We start from the raw sequence: 25,923 nt of genomic DNA, 5'->3' as shown, positions 1-25,923 counted from the left end.
ATCGGCATCAATCATCTGATATCCGGTCCAGCTAATTGGTCGATATCGGAGCCGATATCTGATCCGGGTATCGGATCGGTGCATTTATAATTGACAGTAGTTCTTTTTTTGTTTTTATGGACTTTGTTCTCTTTTAACCCATCAGCATTTCCTCTCCAGGTCCAGTAATGGAGGACTGTGTTCAGGCTCATATGCATTGTTAGACCAAAATTCATTCGCTTTGTCCCGAAGAGACACGGCAAAGCCCTTTCTAAAGTTAAAGTCACACACTGTATCAAAGCCTCTGTTGGGAAATCAGCCAAGAGAGAGTAAATATCAGACAGTTGGCTGAAAGCCACAATAAAATCAGGTTGTTTCTAATGCTATAAGAAGCAGCAGAGCCTCCCTCCCCAGGGGACTGTCCTCACAGCAGGGTGCCAACAGGAACTATAAAGCCAGCCCCCCTGGGCTTATCTTCCTCTTTGCCCGCTGCTTCAGCAGCACTGGAGAGATGAAGCAACACTGGGTCTAAATGGAGTGCGGTGACCAACAAGCCTGTGCACAGTCTTGTGCAGCGTGCTTTCTGAGAAAAATCAAAGCAACGGAGATCTTTCTACACCGTGCAGGAGAAAGCTGACCAGGGAGCAGAGCCACAATCCTGCAGGAGAGCAGAGACCTCCACGCTCCACAGGCCGAGCGCAGACCACAGCAGATCCATGTATAGCTCGTCCAGACCTGGCTCCCAAACAAGGGCTTTCAGCCTCGCCGCCGGCTCAAACTGGATTAAAACCGGAAGCCCCGAAGTCAACAAAATGGACAACAGAGGAGGAGGTTTGGCAGAGTTTAGTATGGAAAGTTGGTAAGGGATGAAGCCATTTAAAGCGATTTACTTTTATTGTGTTTTACTGTGTTTTAAGGTTTGACTGGAGGTTAGGACCTGGAGCTAACAGGCTAACGCTATTCGCAAGAGATCATTGAAACAACGCTACGCTGATGTGTTTTGGGTGTGTTTAACGGTTATGAGAAACATTATTTCCATAAGGGTTTTCAACACTGATGGGACATTTATGTTTGTGTTTTTCAGTCCACTAATTATACCAAAATATAGCTTAAAAAAGTCTTTTTGAATAAACTCAGAATGCCCGCTAGCATTAGCCACTATTAGCCTACCTAACAATTTGCTGTTAACCCTTAGTAAACGTAACTACGGCTTGCTTAAACGTAATGCTTGTCTTCGTTTCGCTCCGCCATTGTCCAACAGTGCTACAAGCGTTAATACAGCATTAACAGGAACATTAATGTTAAATGTAAGGGTGTTTTGTGTAAGATTAACCCATCAAGCTAATGGCCACATAGCCCTGATGTGTCCTGACATGTCGTTTAAGTCGATCATCCGCCTACAGCTCCCTCTAGCTTCTTAAGTTATCAAGTTGAGTCTTAATTATTTCCTGGGTAACTTTTTATTTAGCAAATTCTTTAAAACGCTATTTCCTGACATTTTTTATCACCTAACTTGAAGTAGTATTGTGAATGGGCTGAGCACATCAACTGTTCTAAATTAGTTAGCCTAATTTAACCTCTTTCCATGTTTTTTACAATAAACTTTGGTTCTCCAACTTAGATCTGCAGTGAACCTCAGATTCACTGAATCATTCTTATGGTGATGTTTTCATCCATCTTTATTTGAGTTTTAGTTAAATTTCACTAGCTTAGTAAAAGGGATTTGTTAATATAAATATATGATTAATTCATTAAAACATTATATAGTGGTGTTCTCTGGATGTTTATATTAATTCTCTTAATAAATTCTTATGCTTGAAGAGAAGCTGTCACTCATTTATCCCATATGTGTGCAGAGTTTGCAGTTAAAAGACTGCCAGTGCTCATCCCTATTCTCCTAACATCAGCTGATTGAGCTGATATTCACTGGACAATAGCTAACAGACCGAGAGTTATTTAATAAACATTGAACAGCTTAAAAACAGGCATAATGGCACAACACCTCTTTGTAAACTACTACCAGTCAGTGACACTTGTTAAAAAACAAACTAGTTAAACTGCTTTGATGGGCAATAAAAATGTTTGGCAGAGACATAAAAGCAGCTTGCTTTAGCGAGCGGTGCGGGCACTGAAACAGGGAAATTCTCTCATCCCAAACACACGAGGGCACAGCAGGCCATTTAAATGGTCTGCTGGCCAGTAAAGCCCAGTCAGGCCTCTGCTCAGCACTGAATTGCTCTTAATGGGATTTCACAACATTAACATTCTACTGAGTCAGCATTGGACACTGTGCCTGCAGCAGCCTATGTGCTGAGCACAGCCTGGGCTTCAGCTATACGTTTCTATTATGGCGCAGGGCTGAAATAATGTCAGGAGATTGCTGTACATCCACACATCACTTTCAGACATGAGATAAGCGACGATAGCATCAGCCATCTGCAACAACGCCGTCGCTCATCACAGTTCAGCAAGTGGTGTTAAGTATACCAGGTCCCCTCAATTTACTCTTTTACACGTTTCACTTTCTAAAACGGTTTAAAAAGGTATAAAAACCTCAAACCTACTTTTGATCACCGAGGTTTGACAGCCCCTAAAGCGGAATTTAAAGATGCCATCATACGTGCTACCACGTCACACCGACCAGATGGTGTTAAGTTAGACGTCTTCAGAATCAAGACGTTTAGAAATGTAGTCAGAAGCAGAAGATGTGAGATCCTCTATAAAAGGAATCTCGTCTCAGCAATTGGTTCAGGCAGTGAGGAAGACTTTTAGCATGCAACATCTCTTCTTTCCTTTTGAGCTTTCAACCTCTCCATTGTGCAAGGCACAGGATATGAAAATGTTGCCGACCTTTTGAACATTTCAGAGGCAAGGTGAGGTTCTGAGTCCTTTAGCGAAGATGCATTGACATTTAAGCTTCATCCATGCCAGCCCCAGCAAACATTAAAGCCGCACCATGCACGTTTTGACCCAGGTATGAGCTTAATTTGACATAAAATGATTTTTCAGGTCAATATACAGCACTTGGCACATATGGATGCTCAGTGCAAGCTGCCCTTCTCACAAACTCTCCTATGGAACTTGAGAGGGCCGGATGAATGGGTCATGTGACCTAAAGTGCCGCTTTATGGCAGTCTGAGCTTCCCTTAATCACCAGAGCTAAACTTACATGCTTCTACTTTTCTTATCCTCAAGTCGAAGTTTGTCATGGCCATAGTTATTACAAAATCCAGTAAAAATGTCAGGTCTTCTTCTGTGTTATAGTTCTGGCAGCTTTACATGATCAGATGACTGAACCCATTTGTCTGCCCCATCCTCTTCCACGACTACTGTTGCTCCCCCTCCCTCTCCCTCTCCCCCTGGCTCTGCCTCATCCTCTCTGCTTCAGTTGGAGACTCTGATGATAATCTAGAGGGGTGAATGTAGTCTTGTCTTTACAACTCCATGACTTTTCAACTTGATGGTCCAAACTGCTCTGCTATCAGATTCCAAAACACAGAGGGAGACTGTTTAATTTTGCGAGAGTGCAGTGTTGCCAGTGGCCTCCAGCAGCACTAAACCTGGCTAAAAGTTACACGGTGCTGCTTTAATGACGCATGGGATTAAAATGTCAACTTCCTCTTGTCCCAAATTAGCTAAATGTTTCACGGCGATCCCTCTCTTGCCCTGCTTCATGACAAATAGTCACGAGGAAATAGAAATGCATCTTGAACGCAGTTCAGAAGATGTTTTTCCCTCAGACATTCAAGTAAAATGTCAAGGATCAGAATTTTGTTAGTGTCTCAGATTACACAAAGTTGTCAAAATTACATTAAAATTAGATTGATGTACACTCGATGTGCAACTTGCTAACAGTATGACATGGATGTTTGATAGCAACATAGGAAAAAAAAGCTCTTGAACATACATAGGCTCAGTTGCAAACTTTCCGGATAACATAAGCTAACGGTAGCCGTTATTAGCTTGATGAACAGCCCAATCACACCTGTTTTGTCAGAATCCACAATTTCTTCTTCGAAAGAAGAACAGCAAGAAGTTTCTTGACCAGCGTAATCTGTTGCGCCGCTTACGTTTTTCACGTGATGCCGTGATTGGCTAAAACCAGCCTTTGGTAGGCGGGCACTAGTTGACGCTTCACCCAATCAGCTCGGAAAGTTCTGCTGAACGTTCCTCCTTTCCCCTTGCAGATTGGAGGGGAGCGGACCCAGATTGAAATTATGCACAACGGAGAGCGCTACACATTATGAATCTTGCTAGCCATTAGGGACATGGGGTTGTGCGGCTGTATAAACAGAGTTAACCTGGCAATTTCCTTCACATTTGTTTGATTTTTTAACTACATTTGGTCAGGGAAGCCTCATAACTCTTGAAAAAAAATATTAAGAAAGTTCCAATCAGAACTATGGAGTATCTCTAAACAAACTCAATGGCTAAGCAGCCTTCGCTGTTTGTTGTTTTGTTTGTTTGTTGTTGTTTTTTTTGGAGGGGGGGGTTGTTTATCACAAGGACCCCCAAAGGAAAAATAAGCCAAACAATGACAACAGTCAGCCGAGCTGCCACATCAGCCAACTATGTTCTCCATCTCTCCATCTGCTGCTGGTCCGCCCACACCATCCTTGATCACACTTGATCTGGACAGCAGCCTGCCAGGGCCCAGCAGGGCAAAGCAGATGGTGTGGGCAAAGGCAGAGCACTTAGTCTCCACCAGCGGGCAAGCAGGGAACCGAGAACCCACAGCCTGATTGCTGAGCGGACACGCACACGGCGGTAAACTGGGTGACCGGCTGCTGTTAATGCACGGAGCGGATCTAGGTAAGGTCTGACTCCTATAAACAACCAGCGAAATCAATCCCATTGGAAGGATGCTTACTCCATCTCTCTACGCACGTTTCACGACTTCCCACAGCTCCCGTACATTTTTTTGGCTCCATTTCCCCGCTTTTTTTGTGATGTAATGAAATATTTACTAAAAACAGCCTTGGCCATGAAACAAATAAAGTACACGTAGGAGACAACTTCCGAGCCACCAGTCGTTGCCGTTCAACAGGTTAGACGGTTACAGAAATGCTGCTGGTTGCAGGACTGCCGCTTTTAAAACGGAGAAGAAAAAAGAAAAAACAAACACGTTCAGTTCTACGCGAAAACGTCGCTTTCTTCTCGCAGCGTTTGTCGCGGAGCAGAGAAGCGGCGCATTGTTGGAGCTAAGCGGAGTTTGGGAGTCCGGCTGGACGCCGGGAGAGTTTATCCCGCACTCGGGAGAAAGTTTGTGCTTGGGAGAGTTTTGCGTTGTCCACAAAAGCGAAGCGAAAGGCGGCCGCGGTTTGATAATCCAGCGTTCTTTAGGCTCCCTGAACACCGCACGAGGAGCGGCGACAAAAACACAAAACTTACCATAGGCAGCTTTCCGACGAACGCATCCAAGGCGAGCCTCCGAGAAAAGAGGCGACCCGAGGCAGGAGAGAGAGAAACCCCCTCCACACGACTTCGTCTCTCCTCGGAGAAGGCGAGCGCTCAGTGCGAACACGCAGGACGTCGGGGAAAGTGTTAAAAAAACTGGGGTGAAAATGGCTGAACGCAGTCCGTTTTGAGGGGGGGAACGCGACAAGCGGCGGAGCGGGGCGGCTTTCCCTCTTTGTTCCTCCTGGCTGCTGCAGCTTGTTCCCTGGATGTATTATCTCGCCGTTCATGTGTCCCCGACAGCCGCTGATTGGCTGGAGCCGCGAGATCAAGAAAAGGTGAGTGACGTCAAGCTGTCCAAAAAAAAGCATAGCATTTCCGGTCACGACGTTCACAAACAAAGCACATTTCCCAAGAATACTGTGTAGTTAGGAGGATATTTATTGTTTTCCTAAGCAGTGAAGCTATGTAGTAAAATTCTCATTAATTTCATGTAGCGCTTTCCGTGTTTTTAGACGTGCCACTCCTTTTAACCCCGGCTATTTTTCGCGTTTTATTTCGTAGGGTTTGTTTGAGTTTCCTGTTAATTTTTCTGGTGTTTAGCCTGCGGTAGGGTGGAGGCGCTTCATGCCTTGCATAGTTTCATACTGACCATAATCAAGAAATTCTGCTACTTTTTGAAATGCATGTCTGTGATATTCATGCATTATTATCTCTTGTCCCTTATTTTACTTCAGTTTTCAAGTCAGAACATGGTATGCGCAGCTTGAAAATCACACATCACTTGATATGTTGATCACAAACAATCCGTGGCAAATCAATAAAATATAATTAAAAAAATACCTTTTACGAAAAACAGTCCTTTCCTTGAGCATAAAAAGCATAAAAGCCAACTAAAGTGCAGCTAAGAAGTAGCCTACTTGCTTCAGGTATTCTCAATTTAATGAATTGGACATGTATATATTTGTTTGTTTATTTACTTATGATAGCGGCTAACAATTATATATATATATAGATTAATATTGCCACCATCTGGACACTATATTTCCCTTTTGTTACTTTTAGGCATTTTTAGGTTGTATACCTATGAATAAATACCATGAAAGTATGCAAAAAAAAAAATCGTTTTTTTCTATTCTAACAAATAGACTGATTTATTTCACGTGAACCTGGGTTTTAAGAATCTCTGTTCAGTGTACAGTATTCAAAGTTTGGTTTGACCAGTCTAAGCATTTTAGATTTTTACCAAAAGGATAAAAATGCACTTTAAATTCATTTAAAAAACATGAATCCTTTTGGTTAAAATCCAAACTGAGAGCTGACGTTTTAGCTTGATTAACAAGCTGCAGTGTTCAGCAATATCAACTTACAGTTGTTAAACTCTGCAAGAACATCAGGGACATCCATAGCTGTCGAACAAATGTGGAAAAAGCAATTCTTGTAGGTCACAAATGACAGATGGCCTATTTTTTTTCTATTGCTGCGCCCTCTTGGCCGTGCCATTCTAGGTTGTTATAGCCTTATTGCCCATATCAAACAACCGCCTCCAGGTGTTTGTTTCAGCTTTATGCAAATGCCCCTAATCTTCTCTGTAAACATCTTCCTTGCGTAAGAGACCCTCTGTGAGGAATAGACAGGAATTTTCCGGGTTAGCTTGCATCCAATCAATCAAAGACAGACCCAGAGACGGGAGGGCGATGCCCTTAACATAGCAGCTGTAGATTACCCATCAGTCCAAAACACAATGCTGCTTTTCGAAGCCATTCTGCGCTGAGTCATTAAAGGCCCAGTTTGACATTTTTGATACTGACTTGCCGAGAACTGTTCGAGGAGATCAATAGCACTCTCATTCCTGTCCATTAAAAGTTAAGCTGCAGTCAGGATATGCCTGGCTCAACACCGGGAGCACAGGGGAGAGATATGTCTATCTATAAGCTGTCACCACAAGCAGCACAATGTTTGTTGCTCACTTTTAGAAACCTTGTCTCAGCAAGAAAGGGGTTGCTTCAGCTGAACATGACTCATAGCTCCCATGCCATGCACAATTTCTCAAAATTGTATAAGGGCAAGTCTCGTGCATATCTGCTGTGTGCTGAGGGTAGCTCTGACGCTGTGTGCGCCAGACTGTCAGCTTTCTGGGGGGGCTGCTGTGTTCAAGGAAACCTGCCTCGGCTGTTCCCTGCAGATCCCTCCTCAAGTCCTCTGGCAAGCCTCTTTACATCAGATGTTTTCATTCCCTGTTTTTCATTATGCCTTCTCTCTCACCACCTACCCCCACGCACCTACCCTCCCCTTCCTTATCTTTCCCACAAAGTAAGCCTGTTTGCCTGTTCCTTCACAGTTCTGACATGCCGCATCTTTTTTTGGGAAGATGTGACTAGGAGTTTTTATAGATTCTATTACGAATAAATAGTGGACCTTCAGAATCGCAGAATCGCTCTAAGGATTTGACCTTGTTAGAATATACAATGGCGGGATGGGCTGAATTTTCTGTTTACTGTGGATTTGCATATGAAGAGATGCGAGCGAGCAGATATCTGAAAAGGAGAGTGCATCCTCTGTCAGCTGTAAGACTTTAGAAACTAGAAAAATGTATTTCCTGCAAAGGAATACTATAAGCTGGAAGGAAGAGCTCAAATGAGCTGCAAAAGTTGAAGTGAAGCAGAATGATAAATAGTAAATGGCTTTTACTTGTGTAGCACTTTATCAAGTCCGATGACCACAAAGTGTTTTACATTACAATCAGTCATTCATCCATTCATGCACACATTCACACCCTGACGGTGGTGACCTATGTTAGTAGCCACAGCTGCGCCACCGGACCCTCTGACCACCGGCAGCAGGCAATGCAGGTGAAGTGTCTTGCCTGAGGACACAATGACTGAGACGGTCAGAGCGGGGCAACCTGCCAGTTACGGGACGAGCTCCTTAACTCCTGTGCCACCGTTGCCCCCTCAGAAGGAAGTCCTTACAAGGTTTGATTTAAATATCCGTGCAGACATATTGTTAAACAATTCCAACTTTTCAGGGAAACAATTAAAGCAGTTTCAAACTGCTGAGTTGAAGACCATGTCTTGGGGATAAACGGAGAGGTGGGAGAAAAAGAGAAACAGGGTATAATCTAGTGTTTAGAGCAAACAAAACCTACTCAAAGAAAGGAAATTGGGTTTGGTTGATTATGTCTTTGGTGTATTAAAGCTTCTTGGTTGTCAACAATACTTTTGGATTGCATGGTTTTTCAAAATGATGCCACATTTGTAAGAAAATACACTTATTTGTAAGTTGAGCTGCTGAGATGAGTATGGGCGTGGCACCCATGAAAACCTTGCCAAAGCCAAACAGCTGATTGTGCTGTTGGTGTTGTTTATCGGATTGGATGACTGAACTTTGAAAAAGCAAGATATATTGGCAATTTAACAATTTATGCATTTAACAAACAGGGACAACCATATACAACTGCAGCAACCTGGCATCCAGTGGTGCACGATACTTTCAGGTGTTTGTTCATTTCTAGGTTTGATGTAGCTCTCTTCAATGAAAACAATTAGTTTCATATATTCTAATTGGCTGAATATAATAGTTTAAGTGCTGTAGATGAGTGCAAGACAGAATAGTAGTACCATTTACACAGGTGAGAATAAAATCCCCCACATGCTGGTTACCAGATTGGTCACACACTGTTGTGGTATGACATGCCATTCTCCAACCAGCATTTGTTGCAAAAAACCCAATGTGTATGTGTTGGTTACTGACAGACAAAAACACCCAAGCTGATCCCACAAGATCTCAACAGGGTTGAGGTCTGGATCATAGGCTGACCATTCTGTCCCATCCACTCCCAAACTCTGGTGGTGGTCTCTGTTAAACCCTCCCCTGTGTGGATGAACGTTGACCTCTTAGGAGAGTGCAGCCTCCAAGAGAAGAAATAATGGGATTGCTACAAGTTGTACAATCTCATCTTAATATATCTCTGGATTTATATTTTTTCAGTGATGACAAGCCTTGAGGAAGATCCAAATCTGTTAGGATTTTGGCCTGGTTGTCTGCTCATCTGCCTCTGCAACCAGCAATTATAATTATCAACTGCTCCCATATGCCACTACCCAATCAGCCTTATTCAGTTCACCTGGTCACCTGCCTTTAAATGCTGGGCTTCCACAGCCAATCAGTGGAACTTCTTGAGCTGCCACAGAAAGTGCAGTCTTTACTGGCCTGCTTCCAAACAGTGTCATAATATGTGTGAGAACCAGCCGAGGTCCAAGGAAAAGGTGGTTCCTAGGAACAGAAAGTGATCCATAGCAGACACTGTGATGCTGAGGATGGTGATGGGAGGCAGTGTGTGTGTGTGTTTACTGGAAGTCCACCATCATCTCCCCTGTGTTGAGTGGGTTATGCTCTAGGTGGTTTTTACCCTACCAGTAGACCAGTCAATCTAGCTTCTGTCTATATGCAGACTTGTTGGCTTAAACGGGGGGGGGGGGGGGTGAATATGCAAGTTTCAGGAATTACTGCTCAAGGCGTTGGTGCTCATAGGTCTTGAGTGAGAGAAGATGCTGCCCTGTACTCCAGTAGCCAGGCTTTCCGATAGTATAAGATTTATTGTATGGAAGGATGGAAACAAAAGAAAAAGCAAATTAAACACAAATATCTTTACTTTCTGTGTTAAAGGAGCAATAAGTAAGATATGGACTGCAAAATCAACCAAAATCATTCTCATTTGTCACCTGGGATGGAAGTAATTTTCCCTATAAACAATCAGTCCTCTCCATCAACATTGTCTGTCTTAGTCAAGGTTTTCTCCTTTCAAACCTAGAGGTACGGTCCAGAACTTCTTCGGAGCAGTGTGTAGCCCATGATTACTTCCTGGTTCCTGAGCCAATCATACGATAGTTCCCAGAACAGAGTGCAGCATTTGGTATTTTATCTTGGCAAAAGAGCAGCAGCCTACAAACATAGAAGCCAGCAAGAGAAGCGAACCAGAAATAGAGCTGAATACAACAGCATGTAACTGTGTTAGTAAAAATTCAGTGGTGTTTCACAGCTCCTTTAAATACAGAACTCATTGATTATAGATATCATCCTAAAGAGTCAGAAAAAAGACCCATATGTTAGTTAAAACCAAATATGCTTTTTGTACTTGCTGGAGTATATGCTCAGATGTTTACATTGGTGTTTATGAAGAAGAGAGTGGGCTGCACGGGAGCAGCCAACATTGTGATAATTAGATTGAAGATGTAATGTTAAAGACTTGGTAAAAAGAATAATTGGTTTGGTTTGCAATCATTTTGAATAGCAGTGTTATTATTGTCAAGTGATCAACTCTAGAGCTGGCAACAATTACAGACACGCAAGAGCAGTTTAGCATGTTTATTGAAACTGAACCAAAATGAGGCTGGATGTCCGGGTTCCTGAAGGAGGCCTGACTGGACACTGAGGAGGAGAGGTAAGTGGTTATAGATAGGTAGCAGATGAAGGAAATATGCCCTGTGAAGATTGAGACCTTACTGTTGCAGGAAGATGAGAGTTTCCAGGGATAGGTGAGCAAACTCACAGAGACTGAGACTGACAAGCAATGGCTATTGGTGGCTTGTTGATGCTGAGTCTCTCTCTCTCTCTCTTTTGTTTCCAGGAGGAAGTGAGCATGAAATAATTGACGTCAGAGGGTGGACACACAGGTAGATAGCAGAGTGTTGGCAATGGCTGTTTTCAGGAGGTTAGTTTCAGGAGCAGAGAGAAGACTAATGGCAGGGAATTTACGGAGGACTTCTCCTGGGATCCATGGAGCAACGGGCTAAAAGCCAGAGCAAAGGAACCTGGTCATGGACCCGGAGTGGAGCCTGAAAAAACACATGGAGGTAAGATTGAAAGGAGTTTTCGAGAGCAAACGGACACTCAGAACACTCCCCTTATTATCATGCTGGAAGTGCTAACAATCTGGCATTCCCCCTTTGGTCTCTGCTCCTCTTAAACACCTTCTGATTGCTTTCCAGGAGCGGCAGCTGCAGAGCCACACCTGACGATCACACCCTGTAGAGAAGAGGTAAAAGAGACGCACACAAACACGCACCAACCTGCATGCAGCTCACATGCAGAGACTCAATTTAATTGGTGTAACTGTGATGTCAACAGCTCCAAGCGGCCGTTAATCAAAAGTCTAATGAAATTTACACTTTGATCTTATAAAAATAATATATATTTATAATATATTTAAAACCTGAAGCACCTGGTAATAAAGCAATGTCTTTTTGGCCCATTGAAAGTTTGAATGGCATTTGTAGGTGTAAGTAATGGAAGGAAATGAGTCCTTTTAAGAGCACACAGATGACTGGAAAGCTCGTCCCATTAATTTCTTTCAGAATAAGTTACTATTACGCTATTTCAAACAAATGTGAAAATGTATACACAGTAGTCCTAGCCACCACGTCCTGGAAGAGCTGAACATTCTGTTACTTAAATAGAAGTAATTGCACAAAAACAGCAGATATCATGAAATGTCAACTCGAAAATGATAAGAAAAAACATCTGCAGAGGGAAGAAGAATAAATGCTTTGTAGCATTCACACAATCTGCATGGTTTGCACCAAATGTCCTAATTACCTGATCTTCAGAAATGTGAGTACCTGTCATACAACATACTGTATGCCTCAGTCAGCATGTTAAATATTGAGGTCCATAACAGCACCGTAAGGAAATGCCAAAAGAAAGAACAATCTTTCAAAAAAAAAAAAAAGGAAACACAGCAGCACAGCAGAGCTCTGTCAGAGGAGACAGGGGAAGGAGAGAGCTGTGTCTGTTGTCATTTTGGCATTATAGAGTGCCGTCAGTCAGTGTTACACCAGGGTTCTTATTCCTGCAACACCACAGAAGATGGGTTACAGACAGTAATAACTTTTCACCCAACAGGAAGAATACTTTAATAGTAGGGTGGTTCTCAGTAAAAGCTTCATTCAATGCTATCGGAGGCAGTCCAATATAGTACAGTTCCCAAAGCAGAATTTGGTTTGGGTGGGCCAACTTCCAGGTGAGTCCCTCACCCACCACTACTTGTTTTGCCGAGCAATTAACAACCCTAGTTTCATGGATTACTATTAAGCCAATAGTTAGCTGACTAGAGCACAGACTAAAGTTTGCGTTGCCTTCACATTCATGAGTTGCCACAAGTGCTATAATACTGTATAATACCTAATAACATTGATTGAATAAAATAAGATTATATTTACCATACTTAACATGTAATTGGAATCAACCATGTTAACATATCAATGATTTATTAAATACTTAATAAAATAATTACATGTGCAATCCATAAACTCAAATTTTAACCGCCTGGTTCGCACACACTATTTCAGCTCTGGCCATTAATTTTCAATAGGATTGAGATCAGGGCTTTTTGAGACCCACTCCAAAACATTGACTTTGTAAGCAGTTTGGCTGTGTGCTTAGGGCCATTGTCCATTTGGAAGACCCATTTGTGCCCACGCTTCAGCTTTCTTGCTGATGCCTTGAGATGTTGCTTCAGAATTTCCACATCGTTATCCTTTCTCATGATGCCATATATTTTGAGAAGTTCACCAGTCCCTCCTGCATAAAAACAACCCTGCGACATTTAAACAACCATTTAGAAATTGCACCCAAGAATGAACCAGACGTGTGCAAGTCCACAATGTTCTTCCTGATATCTTGGCTGATTTGTTTTGACTTTTCCAACATGTTACACAAAGAGGTTGAGTGTTTTAGGTGTCCACAGATGTCTCTCAAATTAACTCAAATGTTGTCAATAAACCTATCAGAAGCTTCCAAAGTCATGACATCATCATCTGGGTGTTCCCAAATTGTTTAAAGACATAGTGATCTCAGAGTATGTAAACTTCTGAATATGAAATGTGTAATAAATTACTATCAAAAATAATCCTTCTCTCACTAGTCTAACAGACCTAAAATAGGAAAGGGTTATTCGGAATTCATGTCTCACTGTGAGGGAAAAAAAGCTTGTGTTTTTTTGTATAGAGTATGTAAACTTGTGGTTTCAGCTGTATATAGCTGAGAATGTAGCTGAGAATAGTTCCTGTGCTATCACTGTGTTTCTTCATACATGTTATGCCATCTGATTCTTTAAGATGAACTTTGATTCTCTATCTTGGATCTGCAGTGAACCAAAGATTCACTGAATCATTCTGATGATGGTTATTGAACCATTTTATTTGTCGTTTTTGTTTCTTTTGTGTGTACATAGTTCCTTAGCTTCTTTTTTCTGTTAATTTGGCTCAGTAGTTTAGTTAGGTTTCACTAGCCTAGTAGAGAGGATTTGTTGATTGAAGTAGTGTGTTAATTCAGGTAAACATTTGGTAGTGGTGTTCTCTGGATGTTCATTTTATTTCTGTTAATAAATTCTTATTCTTGAAGAGAAGTTGTCTCTCCTTTGTTCCATATGTGTGCAGAGTTTGCTGTTAGAATACCAGTGCTCAAATCATTCCTTTCAACTGTTGTCTTAATATCAGCTGTTTAGGCTGATATTCACTGTACAATACCTAACAGAGCGAGGGTAATTTAATAACATTAAATAAACATGTGTAATGGCACAACACCAACATCAGTCTCTCTGGGACCTTCATGATGTGGGATATCAGGGTAACAGGGCTTTAGTCATCAAGTACTGGAGTACTGTAATTGACAACCTATCAATTACAGGACAATCACCTTAACCGCCACCTTTAGCTCTTGGGTAAATTGTATGTTTCCTAAGTGAATGTTCAATACATACATGCATGCCATGCTGTTCTGTTTTTTTTTTATCTTAGTTTTGTTTAGTAGTTTTAATTAAGCTTCATTAGCCTGGTAAAGTAGCTGTTGATTAAAATGTGTTTAACTGCAAGTTGGATTACATCTGTTAATAAACTGATATATTTTGAAGAGAAGTTGTTATTCATTAATTCCATGTGTGCGAATGTTGCTGTTTAAGAATGTCAGAGCTTTAATCCCTCTTTCATCTACTGTCCAAATATTATCGACAAACTGGGCTGATATTCACAGGACAATGTCTAACAGACTGAGTGTTATGTGATTAATTATTAAATAACTTGAATCCATTTATTTGCACAACACCCATCATAGCTGATTGAAATCATGGTTAAAACTTCCTTCTCTCTCTTTCCTTTGTTCCTGCACTGCATCCATGGCACCTACTCCTCTGTGATTCGGGGCTGTACTCTAGGTATTATTTGAGCTTTTGAGACGTTAGTCAGCTGCCCCCGCTATTAGAAAACCACGTTGTTTCAATGGTTGCCACTATAATAAAAGTCCAAAAGTTAATAAATAAATAAAAGTCAGCCAAAATCCCTCCAGCATTCAAAATCAGATGGAATAACTGTCCAAAAAAAAGCAATGAGCTTGAACAATATTCTAAGAAACAGCAGGGAACGCATTGTGAGGATTGCGTCTCTGACTTCCAGTCTGACAGCCCTGTCAGTTGCACAGCTTATCTAGACAGATTCTGTAGAATCGGAGTGGGCCAAAGGGACTTTGCTATACTTGCAAGCAGCCGCGAAACACTGTTAGATATTTACATAGACTTACAGTTACAGTGCAAATCAAAGTAACTCAAGCACTGACACAAGCAGGGGGAATGAATAAAATAGGAGCATCAAATATGACCGTCAACATACCTATGAAACTATGACGATGTTCCTCTGTGTGATTACAAGTAGCCTACTTTAACATTTATCTGAATTTCATACTAAAACATCAAATTTAAAAACAGGTCCTCCTTGATAAATTCAGTTTTGAGGCATAAATAAAGCCTGAGAGGTTCAGTTAGCTCCTGAGGGCCTGGAGCCCCTGAGCAGCAGTGTGTTTTGCTTCTAACTGGGTGCTTCCCCTACGTTCAACTTGCTATTGCAATCAAGAAACAATATGACCAATCCAGGGATTGTAGTGTTGCTTTCCTTCTCTCATTAAAGAGAGAGAGAGACACACACACACGCATACCAAGGAGGACCCAGTCAATTACTACCTCAGAAACTGTATAAAAAACCATGCATTTTCTGAGGGAATCATGATTTACAGGCTGAGCCCTGAGGGCTGTCTTTGCCCTGAAGGGGATTTATGCATGCTGCATGCTCCATAACTTTAATCCGGCAGTAGCAGAGGAACATGAGGAGGAGGGGGTTCCACATGATAGCAAGAATGATACATGCAGTAGTAGTCTCGGTTTTGTGAACTTGAGTGATGTTGACCGCCATGTTGCAGCACTCACCCTGATGGCATCTACCCCTTTTGGCAAGTGTGGGGGATCCCTTACTCTTTCCAGTGCCTTGCAAAGTAGCCCATTGAACCTTTTCGCATTCAGTCACATTGCAACCAGAAACCTTAATGTATTGTATAACAATTTAACGTGACATACCAACACAGATTAGCCATGCAGTGATTGGAAACATACCTGGCATTTTCATCAAGCCCTGTAAGTCAGTAGTTTTTGCACATCTAGACACTAAGTCCTTGACCCATTCTTTTTTGTGCAGCAAAGCTTTAGATCAGTTAGGCTGAGCATGTGTAAACCCCAACGTTCAGTTGGGCCATTCTGAAAAAGGAATGTAATGAATCTTAAACCACAGTGCTGCAGCTCTGGCATTCCGTTTAGTGCCCTTGTACTGCTGGAAGGTGAACCTCCACACCAGGTCCAGGTCTTGTTCAGCCTCTGACAGGTTGTCCTGTCCAGGAGTGCTCCTGTATTTTCTGTGTCCCTACTGAAGAACCGTAGACCCACAGCATGAGGCAGCCCCTTCCCTGTTTCATGTCAGTAAAATAACGTATGGTCGTATCATGATAGAACATGACATTTTTTGAGATGGGGGATGTTTGAACATTTGAGTAAAGTACAATACAAAGTACCATGAAATTTCAGTAGATGTAGTTTGAAGAGACATCGTGTCTAATAAACACAAAAAGGTGACAATATTTATGTTTTGACATTTTCCAAATGTAATACTCAGTGCTCACCACAACCACGTAAAGTTAAGGTTACATGTAACGGATAAGCCCTAACAAACTATGAGAGCGTGGCTCATCGCAGAAATGAACAGAAAGGTTATGAATGACTTGAAAGGGAAAATGGGAAGAAAAAAATAATTGTCTTTGGGGATCAAATTTGAAAAAGTCTGTTTTTTGGATATTTAAAAAAGTTCTAGGACTTTGTGAGCAGACATCTGCCATAGTGAAATTCATTTAAAGTCACCCATGGTAAATATGTGGTTTTATTTTACTTTGCAGCAAGAATAATATCACAATAAACATTTCAGAAAGATCAACCTGGTAATTTCAGAAAAAAATTATTCAGTGGTGAAACAGTGTCATGGTCAGACGTCTTTAAAGGAGCAGTAAGCAAAATTTCACCACTAGGTGGGCTGTTAAGCACTGTCTGTCTGTAGACCAAAACAAGATGTGTGACAAGCCACGCCTCTCTCTACCTCTACCCCAGCTGCAACCCGCCCCTCCCCCCCCCTTGTCCGCCACCAACACCCCCACCTCCAGCCCCCACTCGCCACCTCCTACAGGCATTTTTGCAAAGGATAAATACAAAGCAAAACAGCATCACCTTTTGTATGAACATGTCTAGTGAAGAAGTAAGTAACTTTATGATGCTGTTAGCAACAGAACGTTTCAGTTAGCTGGACCTGCTCTCCGCGCCATCTAGCTGCTACACCACAACGCTCTGACGGTGGCATTTTTTATGAGGTGGGACAGGCTATTCACATGGACGTACATGAACATGCACATAAAAAACAGGTACCTTTAATTCTTCACATGACTATTTTTTAGTTCTTTCTATCTAAAATAAGGGAATTTCACGTATTGCTCCTCTAAACAAAACCACCAATGCCTACATTGTTCACATACCTTGTAATGTATCCTAGGCCTTTTTGAAGCTGATCAAAGTGCCCAAGAACTTTTGTTTATTAACCCATGACTTCCTGGTTTTGTGGGTTTTCTTTTGGAAAAAACAAGTGAACGTGCCATTTAAAGCGAAGGAGATGTGTTGATCCCCTGATGAAATGGCTTCAAGGAAGTAATCACTCATCTGAATGGTCCCAAAACTCCATAGTGTCCACTGATTTTAAAATACCTGCAAGTGTGACAAACAAGGCTGTATGTGGACCCATGTTGATCTTGCCACAATAAAAAGGAAGGAGGATGCTCGTGGAGGTAAAAAAAACAAAACAAACAAACTCCAAATTCACACAGGGGCATTGTATAGGGGGAGTTTAGGACAATTCCAAGGGTCCTAGACTGACAGAGGCCCCCAAAAAGAAAAATGTATGTATTAATATGAGCTCTTGGGTTGATTTAGATTTCATGTCATGGGGCCCCATAATTCCTGGCGGCACCCCCCGGGTAAAGCTAAGAGTGGCATGTTGGGGTCACAGAGTCTCCATAAGACGCATTAAACACTACATCTACATCTGATTGTTAAAGGAGGCCTGCTTAACCCTACCGGGACTTTCACACAACCCAGAAATTCAGCCACAACCCAGGAGCGTAAGTCCCAAATAGGCTTACTGAAGCAGAATCAATAAAGCAGCTCAGGAAATGGTTCAAGCGAAACTCTGTGGGAAGAGAGAACAGATCGGTGACCGGGAAGGAACTTGAAATGCTCACTTCCACTAACCTGCGGCACTTTCTAGCAGGCAGACCAGCAGCGGAGGTGACGTCAGAGTTGTTGGCGAATCGAGAGACTCCGTCTTGTCCTGTGTGGTGTGAGTGTTGAGCCGGGGATAAATCGAGTTCCCCTCTTCAGTCTGGGAGACCTGACACCAGAGCTGACGCACCAACCAATAATCCTTTCAACAACATCTGTTATCCGGCATCCAAAAGCGAGTCCAGTGGTCAGGCAATGGTCATTCACAGAGAGGCAGATTGGGTATTACTTATCAGAGGCTTTAGGCGAGGAACAGTAGTTGAGAGGCAGAGCGAGGGTCGGTGTCCAGTTGTCGGGTGAGCAGTAGAGGTCCGTCATGGGCAAGGCAAAAGGGGTAAATTTATGGTTGTGGAACAAGATCGAGAACAAAAGCTGGCCTTCAAGTGGGACAAGGCAGTCAATAATCTGACGAGAGGGCAGCAGATCTGTGATGCTGTCGGCCGGTTTCTTCAACCAAGCCCCTTGGAACCTTATTAGAGTGCACGTCATCATGACCTCTGTGAAAAAAAAAAATTTTTTTAAACAAAAAGGGGCTCATCATTCGATTTTCCAGCAAGATAATGATCCATGACATATTAGCAAATCAACATTGGGAGTGTTTACCAGACAAAGAAATCAGCCTACAGAAAACCTGCCGGGTTAACTGAAGACAAAGAAGCAAAAGAGAGAACCCAGGACTTTGGATGATCAAGAGCAAAAAAAAAAATTTGTTTATTAGCACTTCTGATTGTGTCTCATTATAAAAGATACACACCATAACAAACTGTCCAACATCTATCAGGCGAACACATCACCGAAGCGCTTGGATGTCCAAACCCAGTTTTAGACCATTTGAACGTGTACTCTGTGTTCTGACCTCTGAAGAAGCTGCAAGTCAGCATAAGCAGAGATCACTGCTGACTTGCAGTAAGCGAGCAGCGGGATATCTTATACTTTTAAAGCTGTGAGCTGACAGGATTTCCTGTCCTAAGCTTTGAGGAGCGTGTTCTTGTGAAGTGCTCGTCAAAATGCGATCCTAAATCTCTGGGTGTCCCTTTAAAGACACGCGTGAGATTCTTTCCTAAGCCTGAATCTTAATGCTTCCCATAAGAAGGAAGTCATCGCAACACAACAAGAGATGGAAAAAAATCTGAAGAAGGTCTTTCTATCTTTACCTGATTCAGATGACAACTTAAATTGTTATAAAGTACCTTGCAAAAGGAGCCAAGTGCAGACTCTTTTCACATTTTGTCAAGTCAAGCCTAAAAACTTTTTTTGGGGGGTGGGTGTAGCACACAATGGCGACGCAAGGAAAAGGACAGATGCTTTGATCTATACTCTTCCAGTTTAGAGTGGTTGTCACAAGCCTACCAAGACATGGCTGTCCATAGATTCGCGGACCCACAGCTCAGGTGGAAGATTCTTTAGACAGTACAAACAATCCAGAAATCAGGGGGTTTTTTGTGAAAAAAGTGGAAGGAAGAAAGCCGCTGTAGAAATAGAGCCACGAGTGTCACAATCAGCGTGTTTTGATTGTCACTTGGTTTTGCATTTGGATAATTTTGGGTTGTAGTTGTTACAGCCTTCCGTGTTAGGTTTACTCTTTGTTTTGTAATTCTCAGCTCCTCCTGTCTTCTTCTCTTTGTATATACTTGTTTAGATTTCAGTTTCTAGGCCTATGCCTGCACCACAGCAGCAGAGGAATTAGTTCTCTCTCCCAGTGGTGCGAGACAAAAGCAGCCTCATTTTGGTCTTGCAGCCCAGGATTTGGGAGTCCGTGCTGCTTGCTCTTCATGCATATTGTTTTCAGAACTCTTTTCTTGTGTGGCGTCCAAAACATATGAAGGTGGTGTCCTGCAGTAGGAGAGACCTGAGAAGACTTCAGGAGACAGTGGAGCTCTGCACTTGACTTTTTGTAAAGTATGAAATGTCCTGGACAGAACAAACTTTTCTTTTGGTTTTGAAACCTCAGGTGAAAAGAAGTTTACATGTTCTCCCTGTGCATGTGTGAGTTTTCTCCAGGTTCTCCAACTTCCTCCCATGGTCCAGAAACATGCAGGTTTGGCTAACTGGTCTCTAATTTGCCCTTAAGTAGAAGAGTACATGCGCATAGTTGTTAGTGCTGTGATGGACTGACCTGTCTGCGGCATCTCGCCCAATGATCCCCGTAGCCCTGCAAGGATAAGTGGGGTAGAATATATGCATGAATGGATGGTTCATCACCTGCAACGTGATGCTGCTGTTCTCTTGTTTGCATTTGGGTCTAACCTCACAGCATAAAATAACTGTAAAAAGTCAGAGCACATAAAAAAATATGTTTTGCTTGCATGCAAATGCAAGACAAATGAGTATTTTTGCACCCCTAAAATAAGATAATTAGATCTACTGCACTTGAAATAAGATGATGATTAATTGTTCCTGTTTTAGGTGCAAGGATCATATTCCATTGGCAAATAGTCTAATTTTCCTGCTCAAATCAAGGAAAAATACACAATTTTTTTTACATACTTTTAGTTCTCTTTTTGCAATGTGTCTCTGCATCATCAGATTCTGCTTGGCCCCAGGAATGATTTAACATTCGATTCAGGTGCGTTTAACCAAAGAAAGCTCTGAAGCATGCAGGATATTGGTCCTCGACAACAGCTTTGGATCACCAGTTCAGATCCAAGCATGTCCATATGTTAGAAGGGACCAGCGAAAGAGAACCGATGCCTTCAGCAGCTCTCTGTACAGTCTGGTTGAGTCTGAGCTGTTTTACAAAGGCAAAACCAACCCCTCTAGAACCGTACCCCACGTACTTGCAGCTGTTATTGCAGTGAAGGGTGGTTTCTACAAAGTATGACTCAGAGTGCTGAACACAAATGCATGCTATTGTTTCCCAATTTCTATTTGTGAAATATTTTCTTTTCATTTATCAAATCTGCAGTACTTTGTGTTGGTCTATGATGTCAAAAACAAAAAAATAGTTTCACAAGACACTATTCGGGATGAAATCGGAGGCTAAAGTTGGATGATCATCTCTTTCCTATCTTTTACTTTTCCATTCAGAAGAAAAACTGGCTCCCTCACTCCTTGCTTCTTCCTGCAGTGTGTCCCCAATTTTTAGTTTACAAAGCGAGGCACCACCGGCGCCCTCGGGCTCCTCGAACTATTCCAAGAATACCGCCGATGTTGGCAGAAACTTTCGGGAACACACTCCTCCCTTTCAGTCCGCACAAAACAAACACATGTGGGCGCATGAGTCAGGCTGCTCCTGCAACTGCAGATGTGACGCTGAGCTGCTGCCGTTTAGGCCCAGAAAGCTCAGCCACCGTGACAATGGGCTCTTTTTACCAACTATCCTCCGGTAATGTGCGCTCCTCCTTCTTCGTTTGAAGGATTCAGATGCTCCTCTGTTATGACAGTAGATAATAGCGGATGTGGTTGTATTTAATTGTCGATCTTTTCGGGGTTTTGCATTGCAGAGCGTCATCCTGCAGGTATTGTGCTGGAGGAGGTCACAGAGGCCATGTGTGCACGGCCGCGCTGCCCCCTGCTGGCTGGAAATCTGTTGACAACCGCTGCCCCACAAAGCACCAGGTTTGCCTACTCGCCTATGGCTCTATGGGGAGTCAGAAAAGCAAATAAATACTCACCGAACCTATTCAAGGAGAACCTGCAAGCACAGCAAGGGGTAGTTTAGAGCACTTTGCTTCACCTGTTTCCAGAGCTGTTTTCATGATATGCATTGGTCATGGGTCAAACCTCCATCCAGGACTTCCCTTTTCTCATCCCCTGAAACACACACTAAATCATTTTGTGAGAATAAGGAGTTAACTATGTAAACCCGTTTTTTTTTTTTTTTGTCACTCGACTCTGAAAAAAGGTGCACTGAAGGCAGCATGATTCCAAACTGGACTTAGTGGTTTGGCTTTATCTAGTTGTTAGTGACCTCAAATATAACCAGAAGAACTTACTTAGTCCCTAATCAGACGCTGGACCTCTTAGAAAGCCCCCTCAGCTGATTTTACATGAAACCGTGAAGGTCCAGAGGACACTAAAACTTGGCCTGTCATTTCGTTGGACATTTCCAGTGGCCTGCAAAAGTATGAATACTCTTTTTTTTTCCACAGATTGTCCCGTTACAACCTTAAACGTCAACATATTTGATGTGATCGACGCACTACAATAAAGTAGCCCAATACTGTTAGAATGGTGTGTTCAGGATGGTGAAGGGTTCGTTTTGCATGTCGGCCAAAATGTTCAATTTACTCTCCTCTGACCGGAGCACCTTCCTCAACATGTTTGCTGTGTCCCCTGGAGGGCAATGCTGAGAACGACTTCTTATGGCTTTCTTCTTCCAGTAGCGGTCCTCCATGACGGCTGTATTCGCAGTGAGCACAACTGATAGCTGCCCTCCCCCACATGAGGTGCAGCTCTCTGCAGCTCCTCCAAAGCTACGATGGGCCTCTGGGCTGCTTCTCTGGTTAAGCCATGTCGCACGGTTTCCATTTGCAGATGGGGGGGGGGGATTGATCAGAGCTGCTTTAAACTGCCCCACAGCCTCCTCCCTGACCCAGCTGCTGGGTTCCCGGTTCTCCGTGACGCCGTTTGTTCTCTAACAAACCTAACAGAACAGCTGTGCTTAAAGTAACGCACATTTCCTAATCAGCTGATTTATGAGGCAACCAGTGGTGCTGCTGGGTTCTTTTTTTTTTGGGGGGGGGGGGCATCAGACTCAAAACTACATTCTGTTAGAAAGACACGCGATGCTTTGCGAATACTGCGACAATACAATTTGCAGTGAACAAATAACTAAAAAGTGTTCATGTTATGGGTTCGTAACAACCATAGGCCTCAAAATGAGCCATCTATCCAGGTACTGCAAAAAAAATAAATAAATAAAATAAATTCCATTACAGCAGCTAGTTATTTTTTTGTCTAAAGTTGATCATGCTGCTGCTTTGGCAATGCGACTGCTTAGTCGTCCTTTGCTTATCAGTCTTTGCATTCTACACGTTTCCTTCTGCGTGAAAACAACTTTCTCCAATCATATTGCAGGCTTAGACAGCCAGAATGCACAGTACCTAGATAGCTGGCTAAGACTTCTTGCAACCCAGGCAGCTCTCATGTGATGCATATCTTGCGTAATATTGTGCAGTTCTAAGCAGTGAGTGAGTGAGTGAAGGAGGCTGAAGGCACAGATAAGGAAATCATAAGTTGCAGGAGCTACGGTGTGTTAGCTTGAGGACTTTTTAAAAAAAAAAAAAAAATAGTACTTTCCAAGAGTAGATTACTGCGCCGCATATTATTTTTGAAGTACTGTTTTTCTGGACTAGTTTTTGGATACCTCTGGTGGTCACTTCAGCGAGTAAAGAACAGGTTTTAGCCAAACACGCACCGGACACAGAACGCTCACTCACAGTACAGTGGGACTCATTGTTGTACATAAGCTGTACTACAGTATATATACCCATTACACACTAAGACTAGAGGTAGATTTCACTATTTAGGTGCACATAGCTTTCCTATTCTAAAAATCTCTACATGTTGGAAAAGTGAGATAAATGATACCCTATGATTCATTTTATTTCATTAAAAGTATCAGATTTTGCACACTATTCGATATATTTGTGCCTGATTACACATTTTCTAACAAAACAAATAGATCTGACATTACCATCACTCTTTCACTCCTTTTTACTTCCGATGAAGTTATTGGTTAGTAATAGGTTTTTAAGTAATGCTAGTCCTAATAGTGCAGTTTCCAGCTGCTCTATCCACCAGTGGCTGAGCGCAAGTGGAAGCCATACTGTTCAGATTTGTAAGCAACTTCATGGCACCACACAACTTTGTCTTGGTGCATCACACACACACACACACACACACACACACACACACACACACACACACACACACACACACACACACACACACACACACACACACACACACACACACACACACACACACACACACACACACACACACACACACACACACCAATTGTTGTGTTTGTAATGTGACAAAAATGCAAAAACCTCTGTTAAATCCCTGTCTGTCTCTTTAGAAACACCCCCAGGTTCAGATAATAACAACCTAAACAAACCAAACAGGGAGACAAAACCAAGTTTCAGCCACTTCTTTTGTTTTATTGACATTTTGTTTTACAAAAACAGGTAAAACCAGAATGCATAGACTGAGCCCCAGCAGGCTCATCTTTGACATGAAAAAAAAAACAAAAACACAAAAGGGAAAGAGCAAATGATAAAAAAAAAAAAAAAAACAACAGAAACACTGTCTTCAGGTTTTCAACATACACACTTTTATACGGCCTCTTCCACACAAAACAAGCGGATGAGAACTGTAATGTAACTCACGCGGAAACAGACAGAGGCAAGGTGGCGACAGAGGGAGGGAGAACTCCTACAGACGAACGACAGACTGCGACGCGAGAAGAAGAAGAAACGTCTACATGGGAACACTTAACGGGTCGGTTCGTCCCACGCCGACCCTCCACTGGTACCTACATCACCTACACGCTGACAGCAGACACCTGGCAGAGCAGCTCGAAACTAAGGAAACTGAAACGTTGCGTGAACGTCTTGAGATTTGACTTCATATGTGCGTGAAATACACCTTTACTCTGTCCTCTCCCAGCGGGAGCGCCGGCCTCGGCAGCTGGGTTCATCAACTGATGCTTCTGGAGGCAACACAGAGGGGGTTCCACTACGCTCTGCTGTCCGTGTCATTAAAGTGAACAAAAAAAAAAGAAAAAAGAAACGGGCCACTTCTGAAGCTGGTAGCTGGGAGAACCACCAGGTGGGACAGCTCTCAGAACCACTGACACAATGCCAGCTTCACTGCGTATAAAAAGACCGAGAAATCGTTCCAACCCTTTCCCCACATTTCTTGACATTTATCCTGCACCATTCACATGTAACCCTAAGTCAATGAAATCAAAAACTGCCAAAACCCTGTTGCACACCTGTACACAACTTTAACGCAACAGTTCCAGCCTTTCTTCCGCTCACATCTGCCTTTTTTTCCAGTAACACCGATGAACCTGAAATGAGCTGAGCTCCTTCACCAGAACCTCCCCGCCACTTACTGCATCCCCAACGACCTGAGTCTGCAGACTCATTCAGGAGAAGCACATACGGATAATACTAATTAAAACGGAGCGGAGAGGAGAGTTGCTAATTGCTGGAGAAAATAAAAAGACAATTAGAGAGAATGGACATTCCAGGAAATGTCCAAGTGTTCACGAAGAGAGATTGGTCCGGGAAGCAGCCAAGAGGCCGGCGGAAACCGTGAGAGAGCCGGTTGTTTTCTCCATGTGGTATTATTCTGCAAGGCAGGATTATTTACTTCCTAAGAAAGCACCCAGACTCTTCCTAAAACCTCCCAAAACATGGAGGGACAATGAGTTCAAGTCGGATGGAGCCTAATTCCAGAATAGAAAAGCTGCGGGTAAACTCGTTTGTGTCGAGATGCAATAAAGTTTGGACCCTGAATCTTTAGGCGGCTGCTAAAAAGCTGGAGACAAAGATGGTCCAAAACAACGAAGACCGAGGAAAAATTAATCAAAGGGTGTGCACACATCTGCAACTAGATTATAGCAGGTTTCCCTCTAAACTGTCGTTTTTTTTTTTTTTTTTTTTTATTGATTACATTGTAGAACATACATGTCACCTTACATTAGGAAGAGGTATTGAAACGATTCCTCAGTCTCAGTTGTACACATTTAAAAGCGGCTGTGAGGACCGCCGTGACCAACGTGTTCACTCTGCTCCTGAAAATGCCTCGTTCACGCGTCAAGCGAGAACACGGGAACCCCGGCCCAATCCCCCCGAGTGAAGTGAGAGAAAGCCTCCGATCCCGCTTCCAAACGAGGA

General features: G+C 42.7%; 1 protein-coding gene and 1 long non-coding RNA gene across 3 annotated transcripts in view; one reads left to right on the top strand and one right to left on the bottom strand.

The window, feature by feature from the left end:
- LOC105926773 (SPRY domain-containing SOCS box protein 4) overlaps positions 1–5,639 on the bottom strand; it is a 39,111-nt gene extending 33,472 nt beyond the window's left edge. The window contains exon 1 of the mRNA XM_036149760.1: positions 5,371–5,639. The gene's annotated coding sequence lies outside the window, so the exon portion shown is untranslated. The remainder of the gene's footprint in view (positions 1–5,370) is intronic.
- LOC110368584 lies at positions 762–11,720 on the top strand. Of its 2 annotated transcripts, none has more exons than XR_004933228.1 (3): positions 762–838; positions 11,006–11,231; positions 11,367–11,720. It is a non-coding gene; the product is annotated as an uncharacterized LOC110368584 (long non-coding RNA). The 2 variants fall into 2 exon arrangements; XR_004933226.1 differs by lacking the exon at positions 762–838 and adding an exon at positions 5,637–5,714.
- Positions 11,721–25,923: the final 14,203 nt, after the last annotated feature.

The sequence above is a fragment of the Fundulus heteroclitus genome, chromosome 18, assembly GCF_011125445.2.
Source record: "Fundulus heteroclitus isolate FHET01 chromosome 18, MU-UCD_Fhet_4.1, whole genome shotgun sequence".
In the NCBI taxonomy this organism is placed as follows: domain Eukaryota; kingdom Metazoa; phylum Chordata; class Actinopteri; order Cyprinodontiformes; family Fundulidae; genus Fundulus; species Fundulus heteroclitus.
The sequence above is the reverse complement of the archived record's forward strand: the minus strand, read 5'-3'. Positions and strand labels throughout refer to the sequence as shown.